Below are 14,379 nucleotides of genomic sequence, written 5' to 3'. Positions count from 1 at the left end.
AAATAAGTAACTGAGCTTCAGAGAAGTTAAGGTCACATAGCTGATTAAGTGACAGTGGTCAAATTTTGCTGGTGTCTCCCTCTCCCCAGGTTAATTTCTCAATACAATGTCACTCCTGGAAATTATAGTCCTTAGACTCAAGCAATTCATAATCTAATGTGGATGACAAAATTAGCAGAGGGCTAACTAAAATGGTTGAGTTCAAACATGGCTTAGTAGGAGAAGCATAGCATTCACAGGAAGAGAATCCAGACCTTTCTGAATCAGGTAGAAAAATACTTGAGCTAGAAAAGGCTTCTTTCTAAGGACTAAACTAAAAATGTAGAACTAAGGAAATTTCTAAATAAAGTATCTCCTGTGCAGACACTGTTGTTTGCTAACTCATCAGCTTTTCTTCCGGACTTTTCTTTTTACTAGTTCAAAACTGAGTATAATACTTCTTGTTACATATTGCCATTATATAATGAATTTACAATATCATTGGCAAAGAGTACTTCCTAGTTCTCTATAATTCTGCCATTGATTTCCCCATTTCAAAATTGTTTATGTAGGCACATATATGATGAGTATTTTAAAGTTGTTTGCATTTGTTTTTACACATTCTCCATATACTGAATTATTGTCTTTATTTCATTAGATATAAACTCTGTTTGCCACTTTGCCCTGTTTTAGCAGCTCAGTTGGACTAGAATTCACATACCATACATTGTAGCCATTTAATAAGTATATAATTCAATGTTTTTGGTATATTTAGAGGGTTGTACAACCATCACCACAATCTAATTTCAGTACATGTTTTTTTTCCCAAAAAGAAAACCTGTACCCACTAGCAGTCAATCCCCATTTCCCCCAACCCCTCACCCCAGCCCTAGGCAACCACTACTCTACTTTTTGTCTCTATAGATTTGCCAATTCTGGACATTTCATATAGAATAATATAATATGCCATCTTCTGTGACTGGCTTCATGTTTTTAAGGTCCACCCAAGGCATAGTATGTATTAGCACTTCATTCTTTTTTATTGCCAAATAATATTCCATTTCCCTCTACCTTTTGTTTGCTAACAGAGCCCTAATTTTAATCATATATAAGACAGGCTTATACCTCAAGGTAGGTCACATCACAGATGGTCAATCTTAATTAATCCAAGCTAGGATTTTTCAAAACCATCCTGTAACCCATTAGTGAGTCATAAAACCAATTTAGTAGGTCACAGTCAACATGTTTCTTGTTTTGGTAAAAAAGCACATAATAAAAAATTAACCATTTTAGCCATTTTTAGGTAAATAGCACATTCGTGTTAACTATATGCAACAGATCTCTAGAACTTTTTCACCTTGCAAAACTGAAACTCTATACCTATTAAACAATAACTCTCCATTTTCCCCCTTCCCCTACCCCCTGGCAACCACCATTGTACCTTCTGTTTCCATGAACTTGACTATTTTAGATAACTTATATCAGTGGAATCATGCAGTATTTGTCTTTTTTAAAGATTTTATTTATTTATTTATTTGAGAGAGAGAGAAAGAGAGTGGGGGGGAGGGGCAGAGGGAGAGAGAATCTCAAGGAGACTGTGCTGAGCCAGAACAGGATGTGGGGCTCAATCTCACAACCCCGAGATCATGACCTGAGCCGAAATTAGTTAGGAGTCAGACACCTAAATAACTGAGCCACCCAGGTGCCCCATATCTGTCTTTTTGGAACTGTTTTCTTTCATTTAGCATAATGTCCTTAAAGTTCATCCATGTTGTAGCATATGACAGGATTGCCTTCTTTTTTAAGGCTGAATAATATTTCATTGTATGTATATACCACATTTTCTTTTTCCAGTCATCCTTTGATGGTCATTTAGGCTTCTTCTATTTCTTGGCTGTCATGAGTAATGCAACAGTCATGGGTGCAAAAATGCCTCTTTGAGATCCAATTTTCACTTTGTTAGGATGTATATCCAGAAGTGCTATTGCTGGATCATATGGAAATTCTATTTTTAAATTTTTTGAGGAAACTTCATACTATTTTCCACAGTGGCTGCACCATTTTACATTCCCATCAACAGTGTGGAAGAGTTCTAATTTTTCTACATCCTTACCAACCCTTGTATTTTTCTGGTTTTTAAATTAATTTATTTTTGATAGTAACCATCCTAATGGGCAGGAGGGGAATAGCTCATTATGTTTTTGGCTTGTATTTCCCTGATGATTACTGAAGTTGTGCATCTTCCCAATATATTTGTTGGCTATGTGTATATCTTCTTTGGAGCAATGTCTATTCAAGTTTTTTGCCCATTTTCAAAGTCAGTTTGTTTGCTTTGTTGTTGTTGTTCAGTTGTAGGAGTTTTTTTCTTAAGATTTTATTCACTTATTTGTCAGAGAGAGACAGAGAGCACAGCAGGGGGAGCGGCAGGCAGAGGGAGAAACAGGGTCCCCGCTGAGCAGGGAGCCTGATGTGGGGGCTCGATCCCAGGACCCTGGGATCATGACCTGAGCTGAAGGCAGATGCTTAACCGACTGAGCCACCCAGGTGTCCCTGAGTTGTAAGACTTCTTTATATATTCTAGATATTAACCCATTTTCAGATACATAATTTGCAAATATTTTCTCCCTTTCCTATGTTGCCTTTCACTCTGTTGATTGTTTCCTTTGTTGCACAGAAGTCTGTAAGTTTGATGTAGCCCCATTTGAATATTTTTGCTTTTGCTGCCCATGTTTTTGGCGTCATATCCAAGAAATTATTACCAAATTCAATGCCATAAAGGTTTTCCACTATGTTTTCTTATGGGAGTTTTATAGTTTCAGGTCTTACATTTAGGTCTTTGATCTATTTTGAATTAATTTTTGTATATGGCATAAGGTAAGGATCTAACTTCTTTTGTTTGCTTGTGAATATCTACTTTTCCCAGGAGCACTTATTGAAGAGACTGTTTTCCCATTGTGTATCCTTGGTGTCCTTGTAAAAGTTCACTTGGCCATATATGTGAAGGTTTATTTCTGGGCACTCTATTCTGTTGCATCAGTCAATATGTCTATCTTTATGCCAGTCCCATACTGTTTTGATTACCATGGCTTTGTCATTTGTTTTGAAATCAGAAAATGCAAGGCCTCCAGTTTTGTTCTTCTTTCTTTTCTTTTTGAGATTTTATTTATTTATTTGAGAGAAAGAGAGCATGAATGGGGGGAGGGGCAGAGGGAGAGGGAGGAGCATGCTCCCCACTGAGCAGAGAGCCCCACTTGGCGCTCAAACCCAGGACCCCAAGATCATGACCTGAGCTGAAGGCAGATGTTTAACCGGCTGAACCACCCAGGCACTCCCAGTTTTGTTCTTCTTTCTCAAGATTATTTGGGCTAGTCAGGGTCCTTTAAGATTACATATGAATTTTAGGAAGATTTTTTTTTTCTATTTCTGCAAAAAAAATGCCTTTGGGATTGATAGGGTTGACGCTGAATCTGTAAATCACTTTGGGTATTACTGATATTTTAACAATATAAAGTCTTCCAATCCATAAATACAGGATGTCTTTCCATTTATTTTTGTCTTCTTTAATTTCTTTCAGCACTATTTTGTAGTTTTCAGTATGCAAGTGTTTTGCCTCCTTGCTTAAGTTTACTCCTAAGTATTTTGTTCTTTTTGATGGTATTGTAAATAGGATTGTTTTCTTAACTTCCTATTCAGATTGTTCATTGTTGGTATGTAGAAATGTAACTGATTTTTCTGTGTTGATTTTGTGTCTTGCAGCTATACTGAATTTATTAGTTCTAATAGTTTTGTGTACGTGTGTGTGTACATGTCATCTTTAGGATTTTCTACATATAAGATCATATAATCTGTGAACAGAAATAATTTTAACTTCTTTCCTTTCCAGTTTGGATGACTTTATTTCTTTTTCTTGCCTAATTGCTCTGGTTAGGATTTTCAATACTTTGTTTAATAGAAGTGTCAAGAGTGGGCATCTTTCCCTTTTTCCTTATCTTAAAAAAGGAAAAGCTTTCAGTTGTTTACCATTGAGTAGGATCTTAGCTGTAAGCTTTCCTTATGGCCTTTATTTTGATAAAATAGTTTCCTTCTATTCCTGGTTTGTAGAGATTTTACCATGAAAGAGTGCTGACTTTTGTCAAATGCTTTTTCTGTGTCATTTGAAATTAACATGTGTTTTTTATCTTTTGTTTTGTTAATGTAGTGTATTACATTGATTAATTTTCATATGTTGAACCATCCTTGTATCACAGGGATAAATTCCACCTGGTAATGAGCTATGATCCTTTTAATGTGCTTTTAAATTTGTTTAGCCAGGGCGCCTGGGTGGCTCTGTTGGTTAAGCGACTGCATTCTGCTCAGGTCATGATCCTGGAGTCCCTGGATCGAGTCCCGCATTGGGCTCCCTGCTTTGTGGGGAGTCTGCTTCTCCCTCTCATGCTCTCTTTCTCCTCATTCTCTCTCTCTCTCTAATAAATAAATAAAAATCTTTAAAAAGAAAAAAAATAAAAAATAAATTTGTTTAGCCAGTATTTTGTCAAGGATTTTTGCATCGATATTCATCAGGAATATTGATCTATAGTTTTCTTTTAGTATCTTTGTCTGGCTTTGGCATCAGGCTAATGCTGGCCCCCCAAAAAATAAGTTTGTAGCTGTTCCCTCTTCTTCAATTTTTTGGAAGGGTTACTATCAGCATTTTTAAATTAAATAAATAGAATATCATAAATAACATCAAAGCATGTTGTGTGCATCAAGGATAAGAGTTGTTTTGTGAAGCTTTATGTATGTGTGCATGCATGTGCATGTTTGTGCATGTGTGTGTTATGTAATGTGTAAAGTATTTTCTTACTGTGAGTTCTGGTTTTAAAAGTTTAGAATTCAGGGGTATGAGCCAGTCATGGTAATGTCATTCTCCTTGCCAGAGCTAGACATGGGTTAGTGAGGCAGTTCTGGACAATGAGATATAGAGAAGTTATCTATTTTATGTTTATGGTCATAAAAGGACATAGGGAACAGAGCACTGTTTTGCTCTCTTCCAGCCTGTAGGTAATTTTGGTGAATAGGAGATATCTGAGGTTGCTACATACATCTTGTGACTACGTGGGAATTAACCAACTTACTAAGGATAGCAGATTGGAAAAACACAATGAACCTGAGTCCTAATAACATTATTGAGTCAAGCAACCACTCCTGAAACTGCCCTACCTTCCAGATTTCCTGTTATGTAAGATGAAATAAATGTGTTTCTTTATTGTTTAGCCACTTTTAATTAGATCTTCTGTAACTTCTGTTTAATTTTGTGATAAGTGAATCAGAGATGAAGATATTTTTTAAATGTTTTATTTATTTATTTGACAGAGAGAGAGAGAGAGAGAAAGAGCACAAGCAGGGGGTGCGGCAGAGGGAGAAGCGGGTTCCCTGCTCAGCAGGGAGTCTGATGCAGGGCTGGATCTCAGGACACTGGGATCATGACCTGAGCTGAAGGCAGACGCTTGACCAACTGAGCCACCCAGGTGCCCCAGGGATGAAGATATTTTATTCTTCTTTATTTTTTAAAAGGTTTTATTTATTTACTTGAGAGAGAGAGCATGAGCAGGGGGGAGAGGCAGAGGGAGAGGGAGAAGCAGACTCCCTGCTGAGCAGGGAGCCCTTTGCGGGACTCAATCCCAGGACACTGGGATCATGACCTGAGTCGAAGGCAGACATTTAACCGACAGCCACCCAGGTGCCCTTTATTCTTCTTTATATTCCCTACATCACCCTGTACATATTTGGTGGTCAGGATATTTTTGACAATCTGATAATCTAATTATGATCCACAAGAGCAGAGTGCCAGAGTAGGGTGTCTCTAGAATTTCACCATATCTGTTACAGTGTTTTCTTTTTTTATTTTTTTAAAGATTTTATTTATTTATTTGACACAGAAAGAGAGAGAGAGAGCAAGAGAGGGAACAGAAGCAGGGGGAGTGGGAGAGGGAGAAACAGGCTTCCCGCTGAGCAGGGAGCCCAACACGGGGTTCGATCCCAGGTCCCTGGGATCACGACCTGAGCCGAAGGCAGATGCTTAATGACTGAGGCACCCACGTGCCCCTGACCTGCTTATTTTTAGTAAAAATCAGTCTCTAGTACAAAAGTTAGGTTTTGTCTATGCAGAAACCTAAAACTGCCTCAAAACAATTAAATGAGGAGATACCCAGGGCTAAGCATCCTTGATTGCAAATATGAAATACCTATGACAGTCTTCATCCTAAAAGTAATCTAATTTCTTTGGCAAAACCAAATGGAATCGATTTTTAACCACTGTATACCCAGAGCCTAGAACTGTTCCTGGCACTAGTAGGTGCTCGATAATTATTTGTTCAGTTAATTAAATGAGTATAATGAATCTACTTAATACATGATTCCAGTAATGGTAGAGGTAATGTCACAAAATGGTGCATGATAATTGCCAAATGAATAGTACAGATAGCATGTGCCCTTCCCTTTCTTTCCTCTTTTCGTCTTTTGCATTTATATTTTCCTCTAAGTTATGAGTTTTTCAATATGCATATTGATTTACTTGCTATTATGTGCTTAGCAGATTAAAAAACAGGCATGGGTTTTTTAAAAAAAGATTTATTTGCTTATTTTAGAGAGAGAGAGAGAGTGCACACATGTGCCCAGGTGAGGGGAGGGGCAGAGGGAGAGGAATCATCAAGCTGACTCGGTGCTCAGCAGGGAGCCCGATGCAGGGCTCCATCTCAGGACCCATGAGATCATGACCTGAGCCAAAACCAAGACTCAGACACTCAACCAACTGAGCCACCCAGGCGCCCCAGGCAAGGTTTTTAAGCTGAAAGGTATATAAATTATAAGTCTATGATAACCCTTCATTTTATAAAGAAAGAAATTAAGTCCTAGAGGGATTTAATTATTTTTCCAGGGGGCATGCTGATCTATTAATAGTTGAAATGGCTAAGACTATAAGGGTATCCCCCTCATTTAACAACATTTATTTACATTACCAAAAAATATTAGCTATAATTAATGGCAAAATTCTATAATTCTATAGGTAGTGCCAAATAATAAACCATGGCTATAGAACATTTAGACAATTACAGATCAATAGAATACATACAAAATTCAATCTTGTTCATTTTAGGAGACAATACATACTGAGTACCTTCAGTCAGTGCCCCGATCCCAGTCTGCTCTTTGTCTAGGGTTTCTTTTGCTCCCTGAGGATTCTGTAATCTTGCTCTATTTCTTTGCTCTAAGCTACATCTGAACTACATTTTATCAGTCTGAATCTTTTCTAGACTTTAGACCACTATTTTATCATGTGCTCTTCTTGCTTTTCTTTAGCATGGATTTCTTCTGACTCTTAGAAGTGTGGTTAAGAGCATGTACTCTGGAAACCTTAAAAGTTAACTTTGTATGGTGACAGATGATAACCAGACTTATTGTGGTAATCATTTTGCAATGTACACAGATATTGAATGGTTTGTTTTTTACACCTGAAACCAATATAATATTATATGTCAATTATACTCCAATTAAAAAAAATTTTTTTAAGTAGGCTCTATGCTCAGTGTGGAGCCCAATGTAGGGCTTGAACTCATGACCCTGAGATCAAGACCTGAGCTTAGGTCAAGAGTTGTATGCTTAACCAACTGAGCCATGCAGGCGCCCCACACCCCAATTTTTTTTTTTCTTAAAGAGCATGTACTTTGGAATCAGACTGCCTGAGCTCATATTCCCAGCTCCACCAGTTATTAGCCATATGACTCTGGTTAATAGTCTTAACCTCTCTGTCACTCATTTTCTTCATCTGTAAAATGGGGATATTAGTAGTTGTAACGATTAAGCATGTTAACCTTTAAAAATAAAACTGCCAGTTATTTTACCAGCAAAAAATGAGCTTATCAGGAAATAGAATATTGTAATTCGGACAAGTAAGTTATGGCAAAACCATGGGCAAGCCCAGAGAACAAAGTAGAGGATCCCTCTCTTATAGAGGAAAGAAGGGAGTTGGCAAGGACTGTTACAAAACAAATAGTCCATTGGAGTAAACTGGGAGTTTGAAGTATAGTGGCTTTTCATTGGCTGAGTTGTGACAGTCTCTCATTGGCTGGGCTTTTGCCAGGGAAGAGGAAAACTTTCTTCCTCCTGGGGTAGTAAGGTAGTATCTAAAGTAGTATTAACTTGCAAGGTATGTCTCTTCCTATTGAGTCCGCTATTGACCACCAGTGGTAGGGCATGAGGGTTCCCCCTGCTGGCTTCCCAACCCCATTCTAAATGAGATTTCCCTTTGTTAATTTTCACAAGTAAAATAATATTTGTTCTATATAAATATTTGCTGCTATTATTTTTAGTACAGCAGTTGAGCCTTGAACTACAGGGCTAAGGTGAGGGGTGCTGATTCCCCACGCCAGTTGAAAATCTGCATGTAACTCTTAGCTCCTCAGAGCTTAACTACTGATAGCCTACTGTTGACAAGAAGCCTTACCGATAACATCAATACTTGATTAACACATATTTTGGATGTTATATGTATCACACCTGATATTCTTACAATAAAGTAAGTTAGAGAAAAGAAAACGTTATCAAGAAAATCATACAGAAGAGAAAATACATTAGAGTACTATAAAAAAACCTGTGCAGAATAATGCGGTGTGCAAGGAACAGTGTGGTCACCAAGCCACATGGACAGAAGCAGCCCAGGGACCTGTGGTGCCCCACTCCCGCCCAGCCACCAGGCCCCACTCCGTGCTTCTCAGGCCAGGTCCAGAATGGGAGCTGGGCCACAGCAAGACAGCCCTCAGCCAAGGGCAGGTGAGGTCATCGCTGCCAGGGGCCTAGGAGACAGGCTGAGTAAACAGCTACTGTCAGAGCTCATGCTACTTCCATGGCCATCACCTCTGCCATCTCTAGCAACCCTGATGCCCTTGGTGGACAAGCTGGACCTGAGTGATAGGTGGGAGTCTGAGAGGTGTTCCAGAAGCGGCAGAGGCTCACCATCGAGGGTGCCACCAAGCTGCTGTGGGACACATAGGGATACCAGGCCCTGGTGAACCACATAGGAGGTTGCCACTATGGAGCAGATCACTTTAAAGTTTGGGCCTCAGAAGACTTGCACATCTTCGCAACTGCAGCATCTGCAGGAAGCAGAATACACCCTTTATGGTACCAGCTTCTCGCTTCAAGCTCCTCAAGGAAGCTGAGGGCACAACCACATACACATTCAACAAGCACAAAGCATAGCACGCCTTCTGTAAGAGATGTGGTGTTCAGAGATTTACACTCCCCACTCAAACCCTGGAGTCTTTAGAGTCATTCCACATGGCCTAGATAAGAGTGCTACGTGGAGTGTGGGCACTGAGAGATTCAATAGCAGCGCTTGGGGGAAAGCCATGAAAGAGCACAAGACCATCAAGACCATGTCTAAGGAGTAAGCTCCTGCTTCTCCCTTCTTGAAAAAGAGGAATGATTGGCGTTAGCAGCTTTGCTATCCCCACTGCACCTCGGTGGTGTTTATGAAAGTGGCTGACCTAGGCTGCTGGTTCCATTGGGAGCAGCCATCTTGATCTCTGCAGTTTGCACCAGCTACCTGTTTTTTCAGAAAAATTTTAAATGTCTTTATTTGAGTATAGTTGCCATATAACATTACATTAGTCTCAGGTGTACAACATAGTGATTCAACAAGTCTATATGTCATGCTATGCTCATCACAAATGTGGCTACCATCTGTCACCACACAACACTATTATAATATCATTGACTATATTCCTATATTGTACCTTTTATTCCCATGACTTATTCATTCCATAACTGGAAGCCTGTACCTCCCAGTCCTTTTCGCCCGTTTTGCTCCCCTCTCCCCTCTGGCAACCCTCAGTTTGTTCTCTGTATTTATAGGTCTGATTCTGCTTTTTGTTTGTGTATTCATTTGCTTTGTTTTTAGACTCCACATATGAGTGAAATCATACAGTATTTGTCTTTCTCGGTCTGACCTATTTTACATAGCAAAATACCCTCTAGATCCATCCATGTTGCCACAAATGGCTTTTTTATGGCTGAGTAGTATTCCATTGTGTATATGTATACCACATCTTCTTTGCCCGTTTATCTGTTGATGTACACTTGGGTTGTTTCCATATCTAGACTATTGTAAATAATACTGCAATACATAAGGGTGCTTTTATCTTTTCAAGTTCGTGTTTTTGTTTGTTTTCTTTGGGTAAATACCTAGTAAATACCAAATACCTTGGAACTATTGGATCATATGGTATTTCTATTTTTAATTTTTTGGAGGAAACCCCATACTTTTTTCACAGTGGCTGTACCAACTTACATTCCCACCAACAGTGCACAAGGATTCCCTTGCCTCTAAATCCTCACCAACGCTTGTGATTTCTTTTTTTTTTTATTCTAGCCATTCTGACAGGTGTAAAGTGAAAGCTCATGGTGGCTTTGATCTGCATTTCCCTGATGATTAGTGATTTTGAGCATCTTTTCTGTGTCTGTTGGCCATCTGTATGCCTCCTCTGGAAAAATATCTATTCAGGTCCTCTGCCCATTTTTTAATTGGATTGTTTTTGTGTGTGTAAGTTGAGTTGCATAAGTTCTTTATGTATTTTGGATATTAACCCCTTATTGAATATGTCATTTGCAAACATCTCTTCCCATTCAGTAGGTTGCCCTTTTTTGTTTCAGTGATGGTTGCCTTCACTGTGCAAAAGCTTTTTATTATGATGAAGTCTCAATAGTTTATTTTTGCTTTTGTTTCCCTTGCCTATAAAAACATATCTAGGAAAATGTGGCTACAACTGATGTCAAGGAAATTACTATGTTCTCTCCTAAGGTTTTTATGATTTTAGGTCTCACATTTAGGTCTTTAATCCATTTTGAGTTTATTTTCATGTATGGTGTTAGAAGGTGGTCCAGTTTCATTCTTTTGCATGTAGCTGTTTTCCCAGCACCATTTATTGAAGAGACTGTCTTTTCCACACTGTATATTCTTGCCTCTTTTGTCATAGACTAATTGACCGTATAAAGCATGGGTTTCTTTCTGGGCTCTCTATTCTGTTTCATTAATCTATGTGTCTATTCTTGTGCCAATACAGCTTTGGTTACTACAGTTTTGTAGTGTATCTTGAAATCTAGAATTGTGATATATCCAGCTTTGTTCTTCTTTCTCAAGATTGCTTTGGCTATTTGGGGGTCTTTTTGTTTTATGGATTGTGTTGCCTTAAACTGCAGTGAAAGTCACCTTATTCCTCATTTTGAAAGACTTAAGTGATAAGTCTTCTGAAATGGTATTGTTTTTGCAAAATCACTGCAAGTTGGTGTTGCCATAAACCATCTTTACTTTTTTAAAGTCTTGAGAAATTCACAAAAGCATAGAAAGGAAAGCCACTTGAACTTTGTGAGGAGGAGTTCAAAGCTTCTTCAGAGTTTGCCAAGAACATCCGGCATCAGACCATGAGCTGTGCAGAGAATTTCAAGTGCTGATCTACCATATCCCTGGGAGCCTCCTGAAAATGTCAGACGTTCCAAAAGACCGCATCAGCAAAAATACAATTCTTCAAGGAAAAAAATGTATCTTTGGTTTATTATAGCACAGCTTCCCGATGGCATGCAATTCATTGCAGTTGGCATTTGCTCAGCATTTCCAGGTGAATCCTGTGGAATGGAGGGGACTTCTACTCATAGCTCAGCCATTTCCTGCTTTCTTGAGTCTTTTTCATTCTGTATTCTCCATGTATTTCTTCTTCACTGCTAAATGGATGAAGTGGCACCTTCATCTACATGCTAAGCAAACTATTTTATAAAAGATTTTATTTGCTTGAGAAAGAGCACAGGTGCGTGCGTGCCCGCGGGGGCGGGAGGGGAGAGGCAGCGAGCGCGCATGTGCATGGGCAAGGGGAGGAGTAAAGGGATAAGCAGACCCCCCACTGAGCGTGGGGTGATCCCAGGACCCTGAGATCGTGACCTGAGCCCAAGTCAGACGTTTTACTCACTGAGCCACCCAGGCGTCCGTACATGCTAAGCAAACTAATAATGGGGAAGATCAGATGGCCTATGTCTCTGAAAACAGCTAGGAGATATCAGGTAAGCAGGGTAACATGCACTCATGAGCACACACTTTCTGGAATATGACACATTTGGGCTTGCAGTCCAGCTGTGCCACTTATTAGCTGGATGATCTCGGGCAAATGACTTACGGTTTCTGAACTTTTGTTTTCTCATTTTCAAAACGGGAACAATTACAGTACTTATCTCATAAGGCTATTGTAAAAATCCACTGAGATAATTCGTGCTAAATTCTCTTAGGAGTGCCTGGCACCTGGTGGCCCCGTAGGGTAGTCTTAGTAAATTTATTGCTATATGATGAGGTCATGGAGTTAAAAACAAGCGTGTAGGTAATCCATTCTGCCATGATGTTTATTTTCAATGAAATACTATTTGGTTGTAATCTGCTCCTTTAAGACTCACCCCTGTTGGTAGGAGAAGCCAAAACATTCAGATAGGGGGTCTGAAACTACATTCCCACTTCTTGGAGATGAGTTTCTGAATGATCCTTATCCTGCACACACACCAAGCTCCATCCCAGCCTGTTTCACTGATGCTCACCTTGAACTTCTCAGCCTCCTAGTATCATTTCTTTGGTTCCTTGGTGTTACCGCTTCTTTACCGTCTGGCCCACTTTGTCTCCCGGATCCCTGCTCTACCCCTCTCTCCTGCTTCTGCTTGCTTGGAATGATTTCCTGGGATCTATCCTTTCTAGCTAGGCTTCAGGATCCTCTCTTATTAACTGCCTGCCACAGTCAGTCCTGGTAAGTGCAGCCAAGCACTCTTGGGACCTGCCCTTTTTTGCATGGCTCTGTTGTCACAGAATTCAAAACCAGATAATTACCATTTGGAGGGGAGCCTACTATCACCCACCAGCACTGTTCCTTACCCTTCTGTTAGTCATCTCTTTTTCACGCAAACACTTTCCCATAGGCAGCCTCTTTATTTACTATCTACAGAGGCCTTTTAATTGTATAAAGAGAGAAATCATTTCACAGACATAGGCTCATAGATGATGGAAAGCATAAATGTGTGCACCTGTGTGCAAATTTGTGTATGCATATATTAGCTGCATGGAAGAGGGGCAAATACCTGGTCAGAAATCTGGGTACCCTTAGAAACAGAAAAGGAGGAAATGGATGCTGGGCAACCAAGTAATATTCATGAGAGCAAGGGAATGCAGACACTTATGAAACAAATCTTATTTGTAATGAAAAACGTGTATATTTTCAGCTGAGTATATGACTATACATAATGTAAGTTAAATATAATGTGTTGTCTTGGGGGTATAAAGTGCTCGATTTTGAGGTGTAAAAATGCAGGATATGGGTTGTCAACCTGGCAAGTTTTTTGTCTGCAGCCATAAAATTTCCTCCAAAGTTCAGCCCACTGGGCAGACCAGGAAAGGAGATGAATACCAGGGTGCAGACCTTCAAAATTGTCCCAGAAAGAGGAAATATAATGTAAGGGTTATGGTATTGTCAGTAAAGATTTATTTCAGTAAATATTAGTGCCAAGCACACAATAGCCATTCAATACTATTCTTATTGAATTCAAATAATGTAATTCTCAACAGACCGACCTGGACTTCTCCTTCACTGAGTAAACAGTGAACACAGATTACTAAGTTTCACTAAGTAAATAAAGTATAGTTACTCACATCTTATCTAGCATACCAATTAAGAATTTACATTTGGCTGGTAGTTACAGAAAGTGGAAAACAGTGGCTCAAACAAATTTGGGGTGTATTTTTTTTCTCATTTAGAAGTCCATAGGGGGGCAATCCAGTACTGGTATGGCTTACCGCCATCCTTAGGGTATGGCTTTGTTGTCAGCTCACCCACCTCTTTTAAGAAGCATCCTCAGAAGTTATAACCAACAATTTCTCCATCATACCTTTGATCAGAAGTGTGAAATATAGCTGTGCCTGTCTGCCAGGGAGATTGGAAAATGCTTCCCAAAAGTTAGTGCTCTGTTAGTGAAAAAAAGAAAGGGAAATGGATATTGGGTAAGCATCTTGTATTCTCTGCTCTAGACCACTAGTCTGACTACTAAACTTAAATTACAAGCCGAAGGCTGAAAGCATCTCTCTTAGTACATTTATTTTTCGTTACATTTCCGCAGCCTGAATTCATCACTTTCTTATGGAGCTTTTTAAAAAGCCACAAGAAGGGGCCAGTACATGCCAACTTCTGAAATTCCCTACCATTTTTCTTTTTTAAAAAGATTTTATTTGAGATGGAGAGCAGGGAGGGGCAGAGGGAGAAGGAGAGGGAGAAACCAAAGCAGACTCCAGCTCTGACTCGGCGCTGGTCCCCACCACCCTGAGATCATGACCTGAGTAGAAATCAA

The 14,379-nt window shown here is 39.4% G+C and overlaps 1 pseudogene; it reads left to right on the top strand.

The window, feature by feature from the left end:
• The first annotated feature begins 8,657 nt into the window (after positions 1-8,657).
• LOC112810198 (centromere protein V pseudogene) lies at positions 8,658-9,407 on the top strand (annotated as a pseudogene).
• Positions 9,408-14,379: the final 4,972 nt, after the last annotated feature.

Source organism: Callorhinus ursinus, unplaced genomic scaffold (genome assembly GCF_003265705.2).
Source record: "Callorhinus ursinus isolate GAN/ISIS: 27379988/994484 unplaced genomic scaffold, GSC_fseal_2.0 scaffold65, whole genome shotgun sequence".
Lineage (NCBI taxonomy): Eukaryota > Metazoa > Chordata > Mammalia > Carnivora > Otariidae > Callorhinus > Callorhinus ursinus.
Note: the sequence above shows the minus strand (reverse complement) of the source record. Positions and strands in the feature narration are given on the sequence as shown.